This window comes from Lissotriton helveticus, chromosome 4_2, assembly GCF_964261635.1.
Source record: "Lissotriton helveticus chromosome 4_2, aLisHel1.1, whole genome shotgun sequence".
Taxonomy (NCBI): domain Eukaryota; kingdom Metazoa; phylum Chordata; class Amphibia; order Caudata; family Salamandridae; genus Lissotriton; species Lissotriton helveticus.
In genome coordinates this window covers 10,287,567-10,311,229 of record NC_136064.1, presented here as the reverse complement: position 1 = coordinate 10,311,229, position 23,663 = coordinate 10,287,567, and positions in this window count along the sequence as shown.

Below are 23,663 nucleotides of genomic sequence, written 5' to 3'. Positions count from 1 at the left end.
AAACCTGTGCCTCATGGGAACAGTCCAGACCGAACTGCCAAGCCAGGTCCTTCCTGGACAGGAAACAGGCATCCTGGGACCGGTTTCAGGGATTGTCACCCTTCTTCAGCCAGGCTAGCTTGAATCCAGTGGCACGGTGAGCAAGGGACCCACGTTTATAACAGGTTCTGCACTGGGTTATAAAAAGATTGTCTTTAGGTTCCCTTTCTAAGGCTTAATGACGCTGTCCATTTGCAGATCTGCACGTTTTACCAAACCAAGCATTGTGGTCCCTATTCATGTTTTTTATGGGTTTCATACATCGATCCCCGACTATCCCACCCAGCCAACAGACACCGTAACTTCAACTGGAGTAAAATCTTGAGATAGATAACTGAGCACAAGTGCAATATTATCCCACGATTAGCTTTGGAAGAAAAAGACCCATATCAGTCCTCTTCCAAACTAACCTTCGGTTCTCTTGAGATCCCATATTGACAATGACTATGTAGCTATGCAAGGATGTTCCTTTAGGTGTAGCCAGAGTACTGCTCAAAGGATTATGATCAATATAGATGATAGACATAACAGTCGTCATCATAATACAGTGGTAAGTAATCTAAAAACAAAAACAATTACAACTGAAGTCTAAAAGCAAGACTACGGGATTTTAACATTTATAGGTTATTGAAATGTGGAAACTACTGCACGTAGAGGGATGATGTCATGAGCACTTTTGTTCAATATGTTAGAACTAGGCAATCAAAACACTACCTAAATGTTTGAAATTTGACTTCTCCTCCTTGAAACAAAGATTTGATGTGCTTGGAATAGGTTTCCCATTAACTGTTAGTCGTCCCCATTCATAAATACTGTGGTACAAAAAAAGATCTCTTTTCTTGGGGACAGCCCAAGCAGCGTCAGCTCCAATGGCAACGCGTCAGCTCCAATCACAGCGCGTCAGCTCCAATCACAGCACGTCAGCTCCAATCACAGCGTCTAATGCAAGTCTCCCAACCCTCTTACTACTACTCTCATCTCCTTCTCCCAAGAGGGAGGGGTTACCTTTCCCTCCAAGTGGGAGGGGTTACCTTCCTTCCCAGTGTTGCATGTGCCCAGCCTAGCAATCCAGCGCCCCTTTATGACAGAGCTACTGGCAGCACCCAAGAGCTCATTCTCGGATTAATTAGGCCTCAAAACCATGCTAGCTCTCCCGCATAAAAACTGTTGTTTTCCCAAAGGGGCCTAACGTACAATGCTGCCCTATGTGGCTTTATAAATCGGAAAATAGTCATATTTACCACCTGCTTGTAAAGGTCTCGGTGATAACATACTTGAACTGTCTGCAACTATCTCTTCTAAAAAAAATAAAAATCACCAAAATAAGCCACTTCAAAGTAGTTTCTGTAATTAAAAGTATTAACCTTATTTTTCCTGCTTTTCCTACTGATGCACGTTTCCAAAAGTGGAGAAGTGTGGCTCAGTGGTTAGAGGCGGCAGACCCGGAAGCTGAGATCGGCCGTGGACCAGGGTTCGATTCCCTGCCTCGGCGGGTCTCGGGCTCCAAAATTCCACGGACTCAATAATTCTCGCTCCGGTGCCTACTCGACTCACGGGGTCACACTCTGCGACTCTGGGCAATAGCTTGCTTAATCTCCACTACGGCCCCTTGCGGCGGGATGCCTGGCTTTCACCTTGTGGATACCCTGCCGGGGTATCTCACAGGGGAATACCAGGACGGGTTCCCTAAGCAAGCGCTTAGATACCGTGTCGGTGATTTGCGCTATATAAATACATGTACATTTACAAAAGGAAGTCTAAAGATGAAATATTAGCTCTTCTCCGCACTCCCCCCGACTTGTGCACTGCAACAGGAGACTTGCTTCTTTTAATTGCAAATAAAATACAGGGAAATAATTATATTATTTAAATTTCATTATTCAACATAGAATAAAATATATCAAACATAAATGTGCGTATCTCCGCAGTATATCCTTATTACAAAGATGTGTTTTATTCTTGTACATTCAGTTGAAAAACGCCAAGTTGCTTCCTGATGGAAAGTGGTATTCTTTGCATGTCTCCATTGTTGCCATGTTAATAGGTTACAGATAATGACAGCTCGCTCCGTTCTTCGATGTCATACACATATGAGAATATATGTATATTTGCATGCACTCTACTTGACCTAAGGCACTGGGCCTATTTGATCAGGATAAAATAGGATTCTGAACTTACGTTTTTAGGGCTCGGCCTACGTCACCACTGCGTCAGCAGGGGGGCGGAGCTCCGAGCTCCTATTGTTAAGGGGTTCTGAATCGTGCAGGAAAAATTCCTCAGTGCGCGAGATTTTTCAGTAGTTTTTTTTCCAATCTGCATGGTAATTGGTCTTCGCGGTGCTGTCTTTCTAGTAGCCTTCACGCAATAGGCCATATGTTATTCATTTTGGCCACTTCCGCAATATTTTGTGTGGTTATGTGCACTGGAGTGTTATAAATTTCAATTAGGAGCTGTCAGGGGGCCGCGGTAATGGAATCCAGATGTTCTGGGCGCGTTCACCAGTCTGCAGTGAGTGGCGCGCGTTCGTGCTTGTTCTGTGTTCTCCTTCTACCAAAGACATTACTCGCGTTTCCTCTTTTCATGCAGATCTGGTTTTCTTTACTGACTACAGCTGTGTTTTTATAGACGGTGGCTTCAGTTGTGCAGCAGGTGCAGTGGCACCAGTGTGGCGTAGTTACCATTCGTGGAGCAGGTGCAGTGTTATCAGTGTTACTTAGCTATGATTGCGCAGCAGGTGTAGTACCACCAGTGTGGCGTAGCTACCATTGTGCAGTAGGTGCAGTGGCACCAGTGTGGCATAGCTACACTTGTGCAGCAGGTGCAGTGGCACCAGTGTGGCATAGCTACACTTGTGCAGCAGGTGCAGTTGCACTAGTGTGGCATAGCTACCCTTGTGCAGGAGGTGCAGTGGCACCACTGTGGCATAGCTACCATTGTGAAGCAGGTGCAGTGGCACCAGTGTGGTGTAAGTATCTTTGGTGAGCAGGTGCAGTGGCACCAGTGTGGCATAGCTACACTTGTGCAGCAGGTGCAGTTGCACCAGTGTGGCATAGCTGCCCTTGTGCAGGAGGTGCAGTGGCACCACTGTGGCATAGCTACCATTGTGCAGCAGGTGCAGTGGCACCAGTGTGGTGTAAGTATCTTTGGTGAGCAGGTGCAGTGGCACCAGTGTGGCATAGCTACACTTGTGCATCAGGTGCAGTTGCACCAGTGTGGCATAGCTACCCTTGTGCAGGAGGTGCAGTGGCACCACTGTGGCATAGCTACCATTGTGCAGCAGGTGCAGTGGCACCAGTGTGGTGTAAGTATCTTTGGTGGAGCAGGTGCAGTGTTACCAGTGTGGCGTAGGCGTAGCTACCATTGGTGGAGCAGGTGCTGTGGTACCAGTTTAGTGCAGCAGGTGCAGTGGTACCAGTGTGTGGTAGCTACTATTGGTGGAGCAGGTGCAGTGGTAGTGTTGCTTAGCTATGATTGTGCATGCATAGCTAAACTTGTGCAGCAGGTGCAGTTGCACTAGTGTGGCATAGCTACCCTTGTGCAGGAGGTGCAGTGGCACCACTGTGGCATAGCTACCATTGTGCAGCAGGTGCAGTGCTAGTGTTGCTTAGCTATGATTGTGCAGCAGGTGCAGTGGCACCAGTGTGTGGTAGCTGCTGTTGTGTAGCAGGTGCAGTGTTATCAGTGTTACTTAGCTATGATTGTGCAGCAGGTGCAGTTGCACCAGTGTGGCATAGCTACACTTGTGCAGCAGGTGCAGTTGCACCAGTGTGGCATAGCTACCCTTGTGCAGGAGGTGCAGTGGCACCACTGTGGCATAGCTACCATTGTGCAGCAGGTGCAGTGGCACCAGTGTGGTGTGAGTATATTTGGTGGAGCATGTGCAGTGGTACCAGTGTGGCATAGGCGTAGTTACCATTGGTGGAGCAGGTGCTGTGGTACCAGTTTAGTGCAGCAGGTGCAGTGGTACCAGTGTGTGGTAGCTACCATAGGTGGAGCAGTTGCAGTGGTAGTGTTGCTTAGCTATGATTGTGCAGCAGGTGCAGTGGCACCAGTGTGTGGTAGATGGCGTTGTGTAGCAGGTGCAGTGTTATCAGTGTTACTTAGCTATGATTGTGCAGCAGGTGCAGTGGCACCAGTGTGGCGTAGCTATCATTGGTGCAGCATGTGCAGTGGTACCGGTGTGGTGCAAGTATATTTGGTGGAGCAGGTGCAGTGGTACCAGTGTGGCGTAGGCGTAGCTACCATTGGTGGAGCAGGTGCTGTGGTACCAGTTTAGTGCAGCAGGTGCAGTGGTGCCAGTGTGTGGTAGCTACCATAGGTGGAGCAGTTGCAATGGTAGTGTTGCTTAGCTATGATTGTGCAGCAGGTGCAGTGGCACCAGTGTGTGGTAGATGGCGTTGTGTAGCAGGTGTAGTGTTATCAGTGTTACTTAGCTATGATTGTGCAGCAGGTGCAGTGGCACCAGTGTGGCGTAGCTATCATTGGTGCAGCATGTGCAGTGGTACCGGTGAGTGGTAGCTACCATTGGTGGAGCAGGTGCAGTGGTAGTGTTGCTTAGCTATGATTGTGCAGCAGGTGCAGTGGCACCAGTGTGTGGTAGATGGCGTTGTGTAGCAGGTGCAGTGTTATCAGTGTTACTTAGCTATGATTGTGCAGCAGGTGCACTGGCACCAGTGTGGCATAGCTACAATTGTGCAGCAGGTGCTGTTGCACCAGTGTGGCATAGCTACCCTTGTGCAGGAGGTGCAGTGGCACCACTGTGGCATAGCTATCATTGTGCAGCAGGTGCAGTGGCACCAGTGTGGTGTAAGTATCTTTGGTGGAGCAGGTGGAGTGGTACCAGCACTGGCACCAGTGTTGTATAGCTATCATTACTGGAGCAGGTGCAGTGGCACCAGTGTAGCGTAGCTACCATTGTGCAGCAGGTGCAGTGGCACTAGTGTGGTATAGTTATCATTAGTGGAGCAGGTGCAGTGGCACCAGTGTGGTATAGCTATCACTAGTGCAGCAGGTGCAGTGGCACCAGTGTGGCGTAGCAGGTGCCACACACCCACCAGCCGTCAGTGCACCCTTTCACCAGGCACACACACCTCCAGCCGGCAGTGCAGTATTTTACCAAGCACACATACCACCAGCCATCAGTGCACAATTTCTACAGGCAGTCACACACACCACCAAGCATCAGTGCACGCATCAATTGTTAACGCATCCACAATTAACTATTGTAGCAATCTCAGTATGGTACACTTTACTTTTAAACATATTCATGTAAAGCACAGCATGCCACCATTGCTACAATTCCAATCTAACGCACATAATTCCACTACACACCACATGCACACACTCCATAACACATGGCGAAAAGACATTGCCATTTACAATGCCATTAGCTCAAACTCAAATAAATCCGAGCCCGATTGCATTTCTAATGCTTGTTTTTTTTAGATGTCTTCATTAGTATTTCCAGTTTTTCAGTTTTGCATACATAAAGGTATTGTTAATACATACTATCTTACCAAGTGCATTGATTGCATCTAGAGGCACACTAATACGTTCTACATTTCTGCCTTTTTTCCCCTTATTCAACACAGTGTACTGGTACAATTTTACCTCCTAGTAATATTTTCTGTTCTAAATATTATGTACTCTGGGGAGTCCCACCTGTCTGTGCATCTAGTAACCATATATTATTAATAGTAGTAAACAGAATGTCCCATTGACTAGGAAACAATTCAACCTAGTGTTGTCCAGTGTTTATGTTTTCGCAATGGCGTCACTATCATGCTACGTACTCTCATCTGTGCCCTCCCGTTCGCCCATATGGTTGGTACCCATGGTGTTCCAAGCCCTCAATATTTCTGTCCATAGTTCTGCTATGGGGCGTCGACGGAGTCCCTTGGCTTCCTTGCGTTGTATAGCACTTTCTTTTGTTCTGGCCCAGGTGTATCCATTCCAGGGCTCGAGTCGGGGTACCACGCGGGTGGACGGCGTCCACCCACTTATTTTACTGATAGCTAGATAACCACAAACTGCAACTGAGTGCAAGCCACTTTTCGTGACGTAACTTCCGGTCGTGACATCAGCGTCCCCCCCACTTCTTTTTTTTAGGACTTGTGCCCTGATCCATTCTTTTCCTATAGAAACGCAGAGGGGCCGTTCAACGCTTTCCAGGTCATAGCTATTTGCCTGCGTGCCAAACCATGGCTAGATCTATAAACTGGGCGCTTACCTTTTTTGCTTTCGGTCTGGGGTACAATCCTAGGAGGCATACGTCAACAGAGCACAGGCGTGCTCGGCCCATGTCGAATTGATCTGGTTCAATACTGTGCCCCAGAATTTCAGTAACTTGGTACACCCCCACGTCATACGTATAAATCCTACGTCTCGTTGGCCACATCTGGGGCACCCCGAATCTCCCCCCCATGCATTACATTGTCTGTGGGGTTTAAGGTAGACCATATGAACATAGTGAAATTGAATACGTTTTAACGCAGCATTCCTGGATATGTTTCGGGCTCCATAGTATTTGGGTCCATTCCTTATCTCGTAAATTCCTGCCCACCACGCCCTTCCATCTATTCCATACCCGTTCCAAGGGTGTTTTCACCATCCCAATCAGCGCTCTGTAGTGCCACTTTACCGAATGCCTAGTGGATCCCAATATAGCTAATACTTGTAGCGTTTCATGTGTCTGTGGTTCCTGTTGGGCGCTTCCCAGAAGTCTTTAATCATTTTCACTACTGAATGGTAAGTGAGAAACTGACCCATAGGTCAAGAAGTCTTTCAGGGGGGTTAGTTCTCCACTCTGGTAGCAGTCTCCCACCAACGTAACCCCAGCCTCTGTCCAGCTAGACATCTGTGTCCACAAAAATGGGGTAGGCGGTGCTCCGCGCTGAAGCCCAATTAGGGGCAGGCCTGGAGCATAGACTGGGATTCCCGCTGTACGTCTGCGGCATCTCTTCCAGCTATACAATGCCAATTGTAACAGAACCCCTGGACTTGAGATGTTCACTGAGGGGTGTAGAAGCCTAGCTATCAGCTACCTTTGGTTGATAATTGAGTTTGTGGGTTTTAAAAGTTTCAATTTTCATCTATCTAACCACTGGACCAGCCATTGCAGTTGGGCAGCCAAGTAATATAACTCGAACTCTTGGGAACCAAATCCTCCATCCTCTGGGGTCCTCTGTTGCATGGCCAGTGAAACTCTATGCCTGACCCCATCCCATATTAGTTCCGTAGTAGTCTGTTAAGCTTGGCGAACCATGGCGGCGGGTTCACCACTGGCAAGCTTACAAAGTAGTAACATAACATAAGTATTTGTACAGCGCACGTTCACCACTATGGGTATCTTGGCGCTGAATAACAGATGTTTGTTGTTACCCAACTCAATGGTACTCATTTTATCGACCTCAGATGGATAAAAGGCTGAGTGGACCCGCCGGGATTTGAACCTGTGACCATGAGTTCTAACACAGGCCCTTGCAGTAGACGCATTAGTCCACTAAGCCACCAGACCCGGCATTCTGGGAAGCATGATCATTTTAGCCAGTGCAATTTGAGCCATCATGGGGAGCTTTAGCGATTGCCAGAATGGGATACACGTCCCGAGGGACCAAATAACTGGATTCAAATTCACTTCTCGCAGATCGTTCACATCATGAAATATTTGTATTCCTAGATATTTAAAGGAGGGGGCCCAGTTCAGGGCTGTGGGCCGATCAAGTGGGCATTGAGCTCCCCCTATCAACAGATAATATGGTCTCTTTCCCCCAGAGGCAGTCCGTGGGGTTGTCCTTTTTGCCTGAATAATTCACTATGGGCTCAATAGCTAGGGCAAATAGGAGAGGGGATAATGGGCACCCCTGTCTGGTGCCTCTGTAGATGTTATATGATCATGATATCACTCCCCACTCCCCGACAGTTTCACCCGAGCCGTATGGTGGGAATATAGTAATGTAACCCATTTTATCTATCCATCACCCAGTCCCATTTTAGCCATTGTAACGCACAAGACATCCCATCTCACAGAGTCAAAGGTGTTTTCCAGATCTACCGACATTATAAGAGCTTCCGGGTAGCCACCCTTTTCTGGGTGATGCATAATATAGAGGAGTGTACGAATGTTGGCAGATGTGGCCCGTGTCGGGATTAACCCGTTCTGGTCTCTGTGGACAAGATTTGTCACGTGGGGTAGTAGTCCCAACACTAAGACCTTACTCAGGATTTTAAAGTCAGTATTCAGCATGGAGAGCAGTCGGAATTCAGACACTTGTGCTCCTTGTTGCTTCGATTTTGGGCAGGGAATCACCAAGGTATCTCTAGCAGAGGCCGGCGGTGCACCCCTGCCCAGGCTCTCTGCATATAGCGTTTCCAGTTTTGGAGTCTGAGTTTGCGCCAGTGGCGAATACAATTCCGCCGATAGACCATATGGTCCACGTGTTTTCAGGGTGGCCATTTCGTGAATGGCCTTTTGTATTTCGTGGGCCATCACTGGACCTCCAAACACAGTCCTCAAATGAGGATCTAGTGTTCGCAGTGGCAAGGGCACCGGGAACTCCCATAGATCTTCCATAGGTTGCAGGTTTAGGGCGTCATATAGTTTCCCTAAACTTTATGTACTAAATGGTTCATTTATAATTCTGGGGGAGCATAGTATTCCCGCTTTCTGCGTTTGTAATTTGTGTAATGGGTGATCCTCTAGTGTAGGGTCATACTAGCCATGCAAGTAGTCAACTTGCTTTACCACCCTCTTCATGCACTCTAGTGTAGTATTCATGTAGGTCTAAACCCTGCAACTGCTCCAGTGCCATACTGTACTCCCTTCCCTTCGTGTGCTGTCCAACTGTCTATGTGCTTCTATGTCCCTCAACAGTTTACGACCCTGATCATGTAAGGTGGATTCTAATTGAGTGAGTTCTGACAACAGTTCTTTTGTCAGGCCCACCTACTGTCCCAAACAGCCCCCCCTTACCACCACCTATAATGATTCTCACTCTACAGCACTAGTTTCGGTCGAGCCCTGATTGAGTAGGAAGTCTTCCGTGACCATCTTAGATAAGGTATTTCTGAAGTATTCATCAGACAGAAGGGCGGCATTGAGGTGCCATGTGGAGGTTACTGCTGGTTCTGCCCAAGGGCGGAAACGGAGAAACAGCGGGTTGTGGTCTGAAAGGGTGCACCCCAGGTATTCTGTGGGCATGGACGCTCTAGCTCTAGCTAGACGGTTGGAACAGACAAACAAGTCGAGGCGAGTGTGGAATGTATATAAATGTGAGTAATAAGAGTAATCCCGCAGCAATCTGTGAGGTACTCACCAAATATCAATAAGCTCCCACTGTACCAACCACTCTCTAAATCCCTGTGCCAGCTTGGAAACCGATGTTCCGCGCAGTGGAGGGGGGGGGTTGATCTGTCCTGGTCCACATTTGCCACACAATTAAAGTCCCCACCCAAATACAGGTCAGTCACATTTAGGGAGTAAAGGAATGTAGACCGCGTCCTCAGAAATGTAATTGTTCATGGTTTGGAGCATTTATACTCCAATACACATTTAGAAGTGAGTTCTCTTCCCAATAGTCTGTTCTGATACGAATCTGCCCTCCGGATCTGTGTGTGCGCGTTGTAACTCAAGTTATTCCAGCTCTAATCGATATCACTGTGCCCCTGGATAAAGCGGAATAGGAAGTGGTGATAATTGACCCCGCCGCCTACGCTGTAGTCTTATCACTGCCTCTGCAGTCAAGTGTGTCTCCTGCACCATGAATATTTGCGCCTCACTCCTAGTGACGTAGCTGTGTATTTTATGGCGCTTAGTGGGTGACCCCATTCCTCTTACATTCCAGGATAGAATTTTGATCTCTTGACATGACATTTAAATTCGACTCAGGCATTTTTCAGAGTCCCTCGGTTCTCCCTCCCCCTCCCAATCCTCTCCCCTCAAGGCATCACAGGCACGGCAACCACTGGACAGACATGAAACCTCTTAAACAAGTAACTCCCCATCACTAGGGCAGCTTCGCAATGGCTCGCTGCCCAAACCTGTAAAATGAAGAGAAATGAATAAAGGTACATGACTTCTAGCCACACCGTGGTAGAGCCAATCTAGTTGGGGGGTGTGGCACTAGGTGAGACTGTGCATATCCTGTCCCCGCCCATGTTCCAATGTAGCCAGGCTGCCAAACTCAACACTTAAAGACCACCCCTATATCTTAATCATACTACACGACTCTTGATCCCAGCACCTTCAAGTTGCCCCCACCCAACAATCGCCATCCCTCTCAAGAGGAAGTCCCTATTTTGGCCCCTTTTCCCCAGTTCTTCACCTTTTACCTTCCCCACAGATCACCTTCATATTAGTACATCTAAGGAACCAGGAGTAGCATGTCATTCTGTGCTTACGCGCAGAGTCTGATCGACCAGTTCTGTGGTCTGAGGATTCCACCACTTCACCTGCCGACAGGACCTCTTCCACTACTTTCAGAGCTGCTTGTCGTCTCGTGCTGTCTGAGATGAGCTAGGCTTTTGCTCAGTGATTCGTCAAACAGATCTCCACAGCCTCCTCTGTTTTCGCTTATATCAGTCATCATATCTTGCTGTGGTTCTGGAGTCTGTGCCTCTGTCTTGTAGCTTTCCAGTCATGACCAAACCTCATAGGAGAGTCATGAAAATATGCCTTTTCGCCCAACTGTATTCAAAGCCGGGCCAGGATCTGCAGAGAGTATTGTATCCCTTCCGCTTGTAGTGCTTTCCTGGCCTCTTGGAATTAGGCTTGTTGTGTTTGTACCTTTGCTATAAAATCGGGAAACACGGACACCTTGCTATTATCTATCACATACGGGCCCTGTGTGCGTGAGTGTTGGATTATGGCATTGAAGTCTCTGTAATATAACAATCTTGCCGGTATGGGGGGGAGAGGGGGGGCTTGGGGTTGTCTGGGTGCCAGATGTCGTGACAGGACCCTGTGAGCTCTTTCTAGTGCAAAGAATTTAGAGAGTGATCCTGGATTTCCTGTCTTCTGGAGCCAATCTTCCAAGAAGGCCCCCATATCTGTTCCGTCTGTGCCCTCGGGATCCCCCCACCACCCTAATGTTGTAGCGGTTATTATGACCTTCCGCGACATCAGACAGCCATTCAAGGGTCGTCACCCTAGTGGTTAAGTTGTCCAGTCTGTGAGCTGCCATTTCTGTTCTGGTTGTACCTCTTCTAGTCCTATTACCACTTCCTTCATTCCTTCCACCAATTTGTGCCCACCGAAACTGTCCCTATACCTGGCTGTGTGTTTTTTGTGTCTTTTATGGCAGCCAGTATTTTGTTCAGATGTGTATGTATGTATTGCTAGTGTGCTTCTACCTCTTCCATTTTAGTAACCATGGTGCCCTGCGTGGTTTCTCCTCTGTCTGGTGGACTCCTCCCCTGTTTTGGTTTAGGTTTGCCCATCTTGCCCACTAATGTTCAGATTACAGCTCTCTTCAGTGTCTATTCAGCTGTAAGGTTAGACCTCCTGTTGGTGCACTGTGCTGTAGTGAGGCTAAACTACTCTTGGATAAGGCCCTTACAACTCAGTACCTTCCCTACTAGGTCTTTGGAGACTGGTGCGACATCCAGTTATATGCAACAGTCTCTCTCTTGGAATTCATAACTGTCTTTATACCAGAAGTGCCTCCCTGGACTTGGCAATGCTGATCAGGTTCTTAGTCAGTTTAGTTCTCTTTCCTGGGTCTGGAGCAAATGGCAGCCACAAGCATATATAGACCTAAGGTGCACAGAGGGTTCTGTGCTTTACATGATCAGTGGTTGTTTGTGCCAATCAAACTCACCATATGTGCAGTGCTGTTTGGGGTCACCACGTCCAATTGCTCGTTCCTTTAGAGCCTGCAGAGTTTATTCATCAGATTCCCAACTGGCCACTTCTGCTGTTGCCCGCTCAGCTCTACTGGTTTCCTGGAGCACTTGCAAAATTTCTCCAGCGGCCCGACTAGTTCCAGACTATTCACCAGGCACATCCCGTTCACTTTTTTCATCTGGGTGGGCAGTCCCACGTACAGTGGGACTTCTGTCGCTCCAGAGGTCTGCCGGGCCTCCTAGTGAACAGGCGTCCCTGTTGCGGGCTCTGCAGTGGCCCCCCCTCCAGCCTCGTAGTATCTTCTATCCCTTGCAATTGGGTTCTCCTTACCGCCTCTGTTGTTGCGTTTCTTTCGCATCTATTTCTGCGGCGTCGGCCCAATGGCCCGGGGCAGTCAAGGCGCCTCACCGATCTGCCACTGCGCAGGTTGTTTGCAATGTTGGCCCAGTCCCTGTTCATCTTGCAGTTACTGGCGAGACCGGAGTAATGCACTCAAAAAGAGGCTTGAGCTGTTTATACAGTGCCGCTTGCCCAAGCGCCACGGACAAGGCAATTCTCCCAGTCTCCAGTTTTATTTTCTTTCCTCCAGGGTCTTGCCCGGTCCTTGGATGAGGAGGCCTCCGCGGTCCAGTACTTAGTGCTGACGCGCTTCTTTACATCACAAAAGGCACACAAGACGGGTATGCCCAGACGAGGTTCCCGTGCTCTCCAGGCCACTGGAGTCAAGCTATCGTGGCTGATGAGGGCTGAAAGCCTGAAACCGGTCCTGGGATGCTTGTTTCCAGTCCAGGGAGGACCTGGCCTGGTAGTTCGGGCTGGACTGTTCCCATTGGGCGCAGGGTCAAGACTGATATGCATATGGCTGGGTCCAAACTGGAATGGCATGGTGAGCAAATAAAACGATGGATTTAGGCCCAGATCTCTGTACTGGGGTGAATGTATGACATTGTTATGTTATGTTATGTTATGAAATTATTTATTGAGCGCACTATCACTGATTAGTTTCTTGGCGCTAAGATCGACAGTAACACGGTCAGGGTGAGAGGAGGAGAGTAAATTAAAATGCTTGTCTAAATAGCAAGGTCTTCAACGCTTTCCGGAAAGATAGAAGATCTTGGCAATACCGGATCTCCAAGGGAAAGGTATTCCATAAGCAGGGGGCAAGTGTTGCAAACCTACGTCCACCAGCACGTTTAAGTTTGAAAGGGAGAGTCTGGAGGAGGCCTTGGTGGAGTGAGCGAAGGTTGCGAGAGGGAACGTATATAGTGATTAGTTGGTTAATGAATTTAGGGCTTTTGCCATGCAGCGACTTAAAAATCATGCAACCTGCTTTGAAGGCACAGCGTTGTGTGACCGGAAGCCAGTGCAGTTTGATGAGTAGGGGAGTAGCTGCATGCCACCTTGGTTGCTTTAAGATCAGCCTAGCGGCATAGTTCTGCACCATCTGGAGACGCTTGAGTAGATAATTTGGGAGACCCAAGTAGATGGCATTCGCGTAGTCCAGATGGGACAGAACAGTGGCGATCACAACCTGGGTGATTGCTTCTGGCGTTAGTAGTCGCCGGACCTTCCTAATTTTTTTTAGCTGATAGAAGCATTTGGAAACCACCTGGCCCACTTGTGCTTTTAATGAGAGGTCACTATCCACAATGACTCCAAGCGTTTTGGCCGATGGTGATGGTAGCGGAGCTTGAACCAGATCTGATGGCCAGTAGTGGGGGCCCCAATGCTTAGCACTGTCCCCAGTCAATACCAGTTCGGTTTTACCTGGATTTAGTTTCAGCTGGTTTTGATCCATCCAGGATTTAGTAAACCTCATGGTTGACTGGAAATGGCTAATGGATTTTACAGAGTTGTCGATGGTAAAGAGTAGCTGCAAGTCGTCAGCATAATTGAAGACTCTCACCTGTTTGTCTCTGAGGGTTTGTATGAGAGGGAGTATGTATATATTAAAAAGATGAGGTGACAGGGAGGAGCCCTGTGGCACTCCACATGGGATAGGCTGTTTAACACCGGTTAGGTCCCCCAGGCGCACCGCTTGAGAGCGATCCTCCAAGAAGGACCTCAGCCAGCAAGCCGCCGTGTCCCGTATGCCGGCCTGTCCAACACGGTCGATCAAGATGTTGTGGTCGACCGTGTTGAACGCGGCCGACAAATCTAGGACCACCAGGGCCTGGGGGGAGCGTCTATCTGCGCAGTCTCGAAGTGTGTCCAGAACTGCGGTGACCACTGCCTCTGTTGAGTGTGCAGGCCGGAATCCAGCCTGATGGGGGTCAAAACAGGAGGACTCCTCCAGAAAATTAGAGAGGCTTTTCGCCACGTGTGCCTCTAGGACTTTTGCCAAGTAAGGCAGTAGGGAGATGGGCCGGTAGTTTGCCTTACATGCAGTGTCAGCCCCTGGTTTTTTTTAATAGAGGTATGACCGCGGCTTCTTTAAAGGCAGACGGGACTATGCCCGAGGTAAGGGAGTCATTTAAAAGTGCAAGGGCAGGGGCTGGGTAGGTAGAAAAGCACTCTTTTAAGATGCGGGGGGGGGGGCAAATATCCAATGGGGAGCCGGATTTGACTCTTGTCATTAATTCCAGAAGCTGGGCCTGAGTTATGGGCTGAAAGTTGGTGAGGGTGGCAGTACTGGTCTTGATTGCCATACCGGTCGTGATTGAAGTCATAGATTGGGGAATGCTAGTTTTTATGTCTGCAATTTTATCACTAAAGTAGGTGTTAAGTGAATCACACAGACACTGGGTAGGAATTACATTAGGGCGGACATTCTCCAGATTCGTCAAAAAACAGAGAAAATATCCTTAGATTTGTTTGATGAATCTAGGATTCGGGAAGAAAAGTACTCCGCCTTTGCTGCGGAGATGGCATTCATATATTCCTTTCTCGCCCTGATGTATTTAATTTTTTCCTCAGGATCATATTCACGGCGCCAAAGGCGTTCAAGATGCCGAAGGGCCAGTTTCCTAGTTTTCAAATCAGAGGAAAACCATCTATTGGCATCCGTGCGCCGTGCCAGTCTAATTCTTTTGTACGGGGCATGAAGATTACTAGCCGCTTGTAGCCAGCCAGTAAGAGTGGATACTGACAAGTTTATATCGTTGTCCAAGGAAGGGATGGCATTAGCTAGTGACCGTAGAAAAGCAGTTTTATCCATTGCATTCCAGTTTCTAGCTAACCTGCCAGCGATTGGCACAGTGGTTCTAATGGGAGTGGTACAGACCTTAAATTTAAGAATAAGGTGGTCTGACCAGAGGCATGGCAAGGTTATCGGGGAGGTTACACATGTGGTATTGGACCACACCTGGTCTAGTATGTGACCTTTGTAGTGGGTGGGGGAGAGCACTAGTTGCTTAAAATTTAGGTTAGACAGAAGGTAAATTGTAAATTGATACTTGTATAGCGCACTACTCACCCGCAAGGGTCTCAAGGTGCTTGTACGAATACCGCTGTGGAACCCATCCTGGCTTTCCCTGTGAGGTGTCCACTCCTGGGCACCCCCAAGGTGGAGGCCAGGCATCCTTAGCGTTGTGGGGGCCGTTGTGGAGATTAAGCAAGCTATTGCCCAGAGTTGCAGAGTGGGACTCCATGATTGGAATAGGCACCGAGGCGAGAATTATCAGGTCAGTGGAATTTTGAGCCCAAGACCCGCCGAGGCGGGGAATTGAACCCTGGTCCCGGGCTAGACCTCTGCCTCAGGGTCTGCCGCTCTAACCATTGACCCACACTTCTCAGTCAGTTCTGCCGATTGAGGGCCCTCTGATGGATCTTTGTACCAGTAACTAAAATCACCTACTAAAAGGATCCTGGCATGATCGAGTGCCAGGTTAGCAACTTGATCGCTTAGAGCCATGGGAAACAATGGCATCGAGGTGGGCGGTCTGTACAAGAGGACGCATGCTAAAGTCATGTGGGGAGTAGCAATTTTTAATACAAGGTTATCTGTGTTGGCTAACGTCAAGCAGGTGAGAGTGGTAACATCCATTGTTCTGCATTCTGTCCATCAATTGTTCTTTTTGCATTTGTCACCCAGAGTGGGACGGGTATGCCCAGGACGTGGGTCCCGTGCTCTCCAGGCCACTGGAGTCAAGCTATCCTGGCTGATGAGGGCTCAAAGCCCGACACCAGTCCTAGGATGCTTGTTTCCAGTCCAGGGAGGACCTGGCCTGGCAGTTGGGGCTGGACTGTTCCCATTGGGCGCAAGGTCAAGACTGATTTGCATATGGCTGGGTCCAAACTGGAATGGCATGGTGAGCAAATAAACCATGGATTTAGGCCCAGATCTCTGTCCTGGGGTAAATGTATGACATTGTTCTGCATTCTGTCCATCAATTGTTCTTTTTGCATCTTTACATCACAAGCCAGCCCCAGAACCGGTAACAGACCCACCTGCGTCCTCGCAGTTGCTTACCGAGGGCCCAGCGGGTCTCACCTTTCAACCGCTGTGGCTTTCTCTGCTCCCTCCGCCGATCTCGGCGATGGCCCGTGCTACCGCTCCGATATTTTATGGCACAGGTCTTGGTCGGTTCTCCCGTCGAGTCACATTCAAGGCCGGGGGTTCACTCCCAGGCAGGGGTGTAATTCCACTGGACTTTGGGGCGCGCAGCCACAGCGCTGCTTTCTGGCCCTGGCCACGCTGGCAGACCCAGGCATTTGCACCCACAGTATACTGACTGACTTTCCCATGGGTTCACTTGAGTCCGGAGCCCTTAGTTGTCTTTAGGAGGCCCAGATCAGGGGGCTGGCCGCTATGATTGCAGGTGAGAGCAGCTGTCCCTTTGATATTTACAGGATTTTATTCCCAGGCTAAGACGGAGCTCTTCACCGAGGGTCCACACCGGCCGCCATCTTGGCTATGCCCAATAGAGTTCTAAACTCACTCTTGGTTAAGGAGTGTAAGAAATTGGTGAATCCATTGATAATCATTGGAAAGGTATCGGAGTCCTTAGATAATTTACAAGAGTTTATGATTGACCCCCTACCCGAGGCAGTCCAATCAAAGGGATTGGTTGAACTGAGGTTTTATAATACTAAGGTGAGGCAGGAAGGGGTAAAGAGCGGTGTGGGGTTTATTAGGGCAGTATTTCTGAGCTAAGGTCCAAAATAACAAGGAGAAACATAGATACATAGGGAGTTTTTTGCGAGCTACACAATCCAACATGGAAACTCATACAGAAGACTCACAAATATCCTACAAATAGCCCTTTATTGGTAAAAATGTATTTATTTACATAACCATGCCTTAATAGTCATACAAAGAGCCAAACATCTGTGTCACAGAATGACTTCAAAGCAAGGTAAAGAGGAGTGAAAAGCAAGCTGAATTCTAAATATTCCGGAGCACAAAAAAATAAAACTTAAGCCTACATCTAGTCAACACATTTCTGTTTAAAACCAAATATGCAAATGTGCCCGAAAATGTTACAGAGGAGATATTAACTGGACATACGAGACCAAGTTTAACAGACAAAAAAGTTTTTTTATTACCCAAATTCAATTCGTTGTAGTGGGCTATAATAAAATATGAGAAGGTGATATAACAAGAACCATAAATCGTTTGTTTACAATTTCATGTCGTGAGAAAAATAGACAATTAAACATCAGCAAATCAGTGATTAGAAAATGTTTACAGAAGGAAATCACATTAAAAACATGCCACTTAAAAGGCCTGAAAATAGTCAAAACAATGATGACAGCATACAGTTTATTTTTTTATGATCAAGGAAAATTGTTGGTGAAATTAATTTAAATTGTCGCTTCAAAATAATTAAGATTAGGCAATTATGTCTGAGTATACTTTCTCAAAGGTCACTGTTCATGTGGTCGGAAAACAATTAGTTTTCATTCCTGTATCATGTCATTGTTCCTTGTTAAATGTAGTAAGTATAAGGGCTGCTAATTACCACTCTAAAATTATGGCCCGAGTTGCAGTCTGGAGGGTGTAACAGGGGTTCAGGGGCAATTACTGGGTTTTAGTGAAATGCAAATATGGGTAATAACGGCTAGCCTATGCCTCACCTTTGGGACCTTAAATGTATTTAGCTATGCAGCACATTAGCCTGGTAGCTGAAACATCTACTGTTCTTTAACATGGAAGGAAAGTGAGCACCAAACTGTGTGACACGCCAGGAATGTGAACACATGGAGATAAATATTGCCTTTCAGCGGGAAATGGTGTAGTCCAAAGCTGTTTTAAATATAAAATCAGGTCCTTCAGTGGTCATATCACTGAAAATACAAGATTTGCAAAAAGTATTATTGTCTACGGGTGCTCGTGGAAGACAATTTCCATGGACTGGAATCTAGAGAATGCTAAAGTGATTCTGGTATTTTACTGACCTTTGCTGGTCGTTTTCTATCAAGACAGTTAAATAGAGGCAGTTGAACAAGAGGAAAGCAATTCTGGTATTTTACTGACCTCTACTGGTCGTTTTCTATCAAGACAGTTAAATAGAGGCAGTTGAACAGAAAAAAAGTTTCTAAGCGGAAGTATACAAGTCCTACGGCTGATCACCAGAGCCCACAAAGTTCATACACAAATAAGTATATACTAAAGTATATGCAAGAGGTCTTGAAGGCTCGACCTAAAAAGGAGGGTCCGAGCACAGTCCAAAAGTCCTTCATGATCCCATGTACAACCGGCATTTGGTGCAAGTGAAGGTGACGGGTAGGTGTTTTAAATGGACATCGCCAGAGTGTGACCCTGTTGCACTTCACAGGCCACTGTTGCTGTTGTTTACCATGAGAAAACAGCAGGGTAAGGGAGATTGGCAGATGCTGCTGCTTCGACCGCCCGATTCTTGAAGTTATCCCAAAAGGCAGCCTCATTGCATCTTGATGGTCTTGCCCAACTTTATCTTGTTCAAATCATCAAAAAGAGAGAAAGGGTATACTGGAACTACTCCTGGTCCCCTAGAGATATACATAAACAACGAAGTAGGAGTAATTCCTGGGAAGGATTACTTTCCAAATGTGGTAAAAAAAAAGAAGGACAAAAATAATTTTTTAAGAAGAACCCTCACAAACCATCCTAGTTGGTGGCATGCTTCATCATAGGGTTCCCACCCGAAGGGCGAGTGCCTCTCAGGTGTGCTGCAACACCTGAATTACAGAGGAGCAGTTTTTTTTTGTGTGCAAGGTGAGTGGTAATTGAAAGTGAATTCTATGACTCCTTAAAAATAATGTATTGGTGGGGTCATAGAACAAGATTAAAAACAGAATTGGTGGATGTCTTCTGTGGCTTTCTTGGTCACAGACATCAGTGGTATAATAGTGACAAGGTCTACATTTTCCAGCCTCTTCGTGCGTTGTAGCAAGGCTTTCTTCAGGACCGGTGAAATAGAAATGAGTGCACATGCTAAGGTGCACCCTGACGGTGAGTGCTTACTGAACCGCAAAACGTATGGTTTGGTCATCAACTATTTGTTCTGGAAAACAAAATAACACATGCTATAAAGAATCTTTCATTCAGGCAATTAATGCATTCCACAGCAGTAAACACATTATTAGGTTCATTAGGTGTGATAAAAAAAGATCCACATGCCAGGATCTGCAATCATTTGTTACCTAACGTGTGTTGCGGGCAATAAAGAAACCAATTTGGACTCAAGTGCATGCTCATAACCACACTGGTGACAACCAGTGTGTGGTTTATTTTCCTGGAGAACTCGTGCAAATTGCCATAATCCTCCTGTTCCGGAAGAGAAACAAGTTGCGGGGAAATCTCTACCTTAACATTCATGTAGAAAAAAATGATCTAAAAAAGACCACTCCCGGTGAAGTAGATTTTTATTCATGCAGTGGTTATTTCAAAATCTCATCAAACAGTGACGGAGTAAAATCTCAAACCTTAAATAAGCGATACCCCATGGACTCTGCCGGGGGGCGTTGCCTATAGTCAAACCCTACTAATAAATAGACCGAGAGTAATGAGAGACAAACTTATCTGGTGGTAGGTAGGCATACAGTTTGATCAGAAAGCCTTCTTAATTCGTCAAGATCAAACACCCGCCACTGGCACCAGCTTAGTCCCGACTCAGTATCCCGAAGATAGAGAGACTCCCAGCCCGGGCGTTCTTAAACTGCCGGTGTCAGCTCCTTGCTTCTGTGTACGTCATCACGTGAAAGCGTGTTGATGTAAACAAGACTACCTCGTACCCGGGCGGGTTAACCCTTGTTTGAATAGCATACTTTGGACGCGAGGCTGATCTTCCGTCGCATAAAACATGAGTTTGATTGAATTACTGCGCACAAACGTATGTCCACAACTCAAACGAGCTAATCGAGTAATGACCTAATTATGCTTAAAATTGTGCTACAATTACTGAGGCATGTAAGTGAATTTCGGCAGACAGACGGTGCCCAGCACATTTTACTTAATGTTGCTCATGAAAGAATAGTACACATTAGTGATGTTAGCAGATGTCCAGGTGTTTGTTATCCCTGGAGTTTTTCTCAAATATCAGATGCCCCTCCATACTGAAGTGTCTATGACTATTAGTAGTGTGAACAAGAAATAACTATCAAATTATCTGCTGTTCCCTCTAAGATGTTAAATTAGGGAGCACTATCTATTATGGTGATGTCGGTCAGATGTTACTGACATGGGTGGATTAGGGACCTCTACCTTATGTTCAGTGGGAGTGCACAGGTTTTTATATATAGTTGGGTGTGTTATCTTTGTACTCTGGTCCCAGAAGCATATAGGGTAGGACTACACACTACTGGTGGCTCACCTTTGGTTCAGTGTGTTACATAGGATATTGTCATTGAGACCCTGTTTGTGGGTAGAAAGCCTATATATCCAATAGAGTCTTTTGTGTATTCCCTTTGGTCCTGATTTGCTCAAGGACTGTCCACCTAAGGTCATTAGTAGTAGGGTTTTGATCTCATTCCGTAATGCAGCCTGTTTAATCAATATTGAATCATGAATGACTCAATAGTGATTAAATAGGCGGATAAGGGTGGAGGAGTGGTTATACAAGATAAATTGGACTACCAAAGGGAACGTCGACGATTGTTGGATGACAAGAAGAACTATGAGGTTTTAAAATCCGACCCCACCAGAAATAAGATCAAAGCCCTGGTCGACTATGCAGAAACGAGTGGCCACATCTCTAAAAAGATGGCTGATTTTTTGGTAACTGGGGAAAAAAGGATCCCTTATTTCTGCACGTTAGCAAAGACGCATAAAAACAGACCCCCCTCCCCCCCCCCCCCCCTCCGGGATGACGAATCATTTTGGGGATAGGCTCTTTGTTAGAACCATTACCACGGTTCTCGGATTTCTTCCTTAAGCCTCTTGTACAGAACACTATCACTTACCTGAAGGACACAAACAGTCTTCTGAACCTTCTTAAAGAAATCAATGTAGAGGGGGATTCCATTTTTCTTATGAGTCTCGAAATCGAGAGTCTGTACACAAGCCTCCCCCAGGACGACACAATTGAGATCATCAGCAGGGCTCCAGCTGAGGCCACTTGGTAGTTTCGGACCAAAGCATTCATTATTGAATGCGCTAAACTGCCCTTTAAGGAAAAACAATTTGTGTATGAAGGTGACCTGTTACTACAAATTAACTAGACCTCCATGGGTAGCACTTTTGCTCCAAGTGTGGCAGGATTGTATGTCTATGACTTCGAGAAGAAGTTCATCCTCCATGTCAAACAACCCTTACGGCAGCCACATCACCTTCTGGAGAAGGTACATTGATGATGTCCTGCTGCTCTGGCAAGGACCGACAGTTGGTCTTCAAGACTTTCTGGAGTGGATCAATATACTGGACAGGAACCTAAAATTCACCGACTCCATTGATGATAAAGAGATGATCTTCTTGGATATAACCATCACAAAAGAACATGGCATACTGGAGACCAGAAAACACAATAAACCTACCTCTAAAAACAATTTGCTGAAATTTGATAGCTTCCAACATAGGGCTCTGAGGGGAAACCTACTGTATGGCCAATCCTTCCAGCTGAGGAGGAATTGTAGCAAACTGGAAGAGTTTAAGACCCAAGCTGCTGACCTCTCAAATAAACTTAAGACTCGCGGCTACCCAGACAAAATACTCAAAACCTGCCAAAAGCAGGCTCGGAACCAACAATGGGATGTAATCCTCGAAGACAATCCTAGGTCCACTAATGAAGTCCCACTGACTTGTGTAACTACTTTTAGTACAAGTTCCAACCAGGTTACTAAGTCCATTAACAAACACTGGCTAATACTACAGAGAGGCAACATGCAATGGGAAAATCGTTGTTCTCATTTTAAAGAGCAAGGAGCCTAAAAGACTCTAGTCTCCACCCACACAAAAATGTAGATCAAGGCCAAAACAGCCACAGTACTCAACTCCTGGGGCCTCCCAAATGAGTTTGGACATTTTCCCTTCGGAAATTGCAGTGTGTGCCATCTGAAAGCCATGGATTAGAGTCTGGACTTGGAACCCAATAAGACCTGGGTACTACGAGCACACACTAACTGTAACTCAGCAAATGTGGTGTACCTAATAACATGCCTCTGTGACCTCAGACACATCGGTATGACAAGCAGAAAGGTGCCACAATGCATCTGCGAATACCGCAGTAATATTAGATTAGGTGTAAGAGAAACACCACCAAAATGACAGATAATTTCCTACAGATAGGACATACTACTAATGACCATAGGTGGACAGTCATTGAGCAAATCATGACCACACGGAATTCACAAAAGACTATTGGAAAAAGAACAGAGATAGGCCCACAAGCAGGGTCTCAATGACAATATCCCGTGGAACACACTGAACCAAAGTTGTGCCACCAGTAGTGTGTAGTCCAACCATATATGCTTCTAGGAACAGAGTACACAGATAACAGACACTACTATATAGAAAAACCTGTGCACTTCCACTGAATACAAGACAGATGTCCCTACTCCATCCATGTCAGTAACATCTGACCGACATCACCATAATAGATAGTGCTTCCTAATTTAACATCTTAGAGGTAACATCAGAAAATTCGATAGTGATTTCTTGTCCACACTACTAATAGTCATAGACACTTCAGTATGGAGGGGCATCTGATATTTGAGAGAAGACTCCAAGGATAACAAACATCTGGGCATCTGTTAACATCACTAATGTGTACTATTCATTTATGGGCAACATTAAGTAAAATGTCCTGGGCACCGTCTGTCCGACGAAATTAACTTACAAGCCCCAGCAACTGCAGCACAATTTTAAGCATAGTTAGTTGGTCATAGCTCGATTAGATTGTTCGAGCTGTGAACATACGTTTGTGCGCAGTAATTCAATCTAACTCATGTTTAGTGAACGTCAGCACGTGACGGAAAATCAACCTCACATCCAAAGAATTCTATTCACGCAAGGGTTAACCCGCCTTGGTACGAGGTAGTCGTGTTGACGTCACCACGCTTTCGCGTGATGATGTACACAGAAGCAAGCCGCTGAAACCGGCTGTTTATGAACGCCTGGGCTGGGCGTCTCTCTATCTTCGGGATCCTGAGCCGTGACTAAGTAGGTGCAAGTGGCTGGTGTTTGACCTTGACGAAGTAAGTAAGCTTTCTGATTGAACTGTACATCCATCTACCACAGGATAAAGTTGTCTCTCATTAATCTTTGATCATTAATTTGTATGGTTTGACTATAGGCAATGCCCCCCCAGCAGGGCCCATGGGGTGTTGCTCATTTGCAATTCACGTAAGCTTTGAGATTTTTCGCCGCCACTGTTTGATGAGATTTTGAAATAACCACTGCATGAATAAGAATCTACTCCACCGC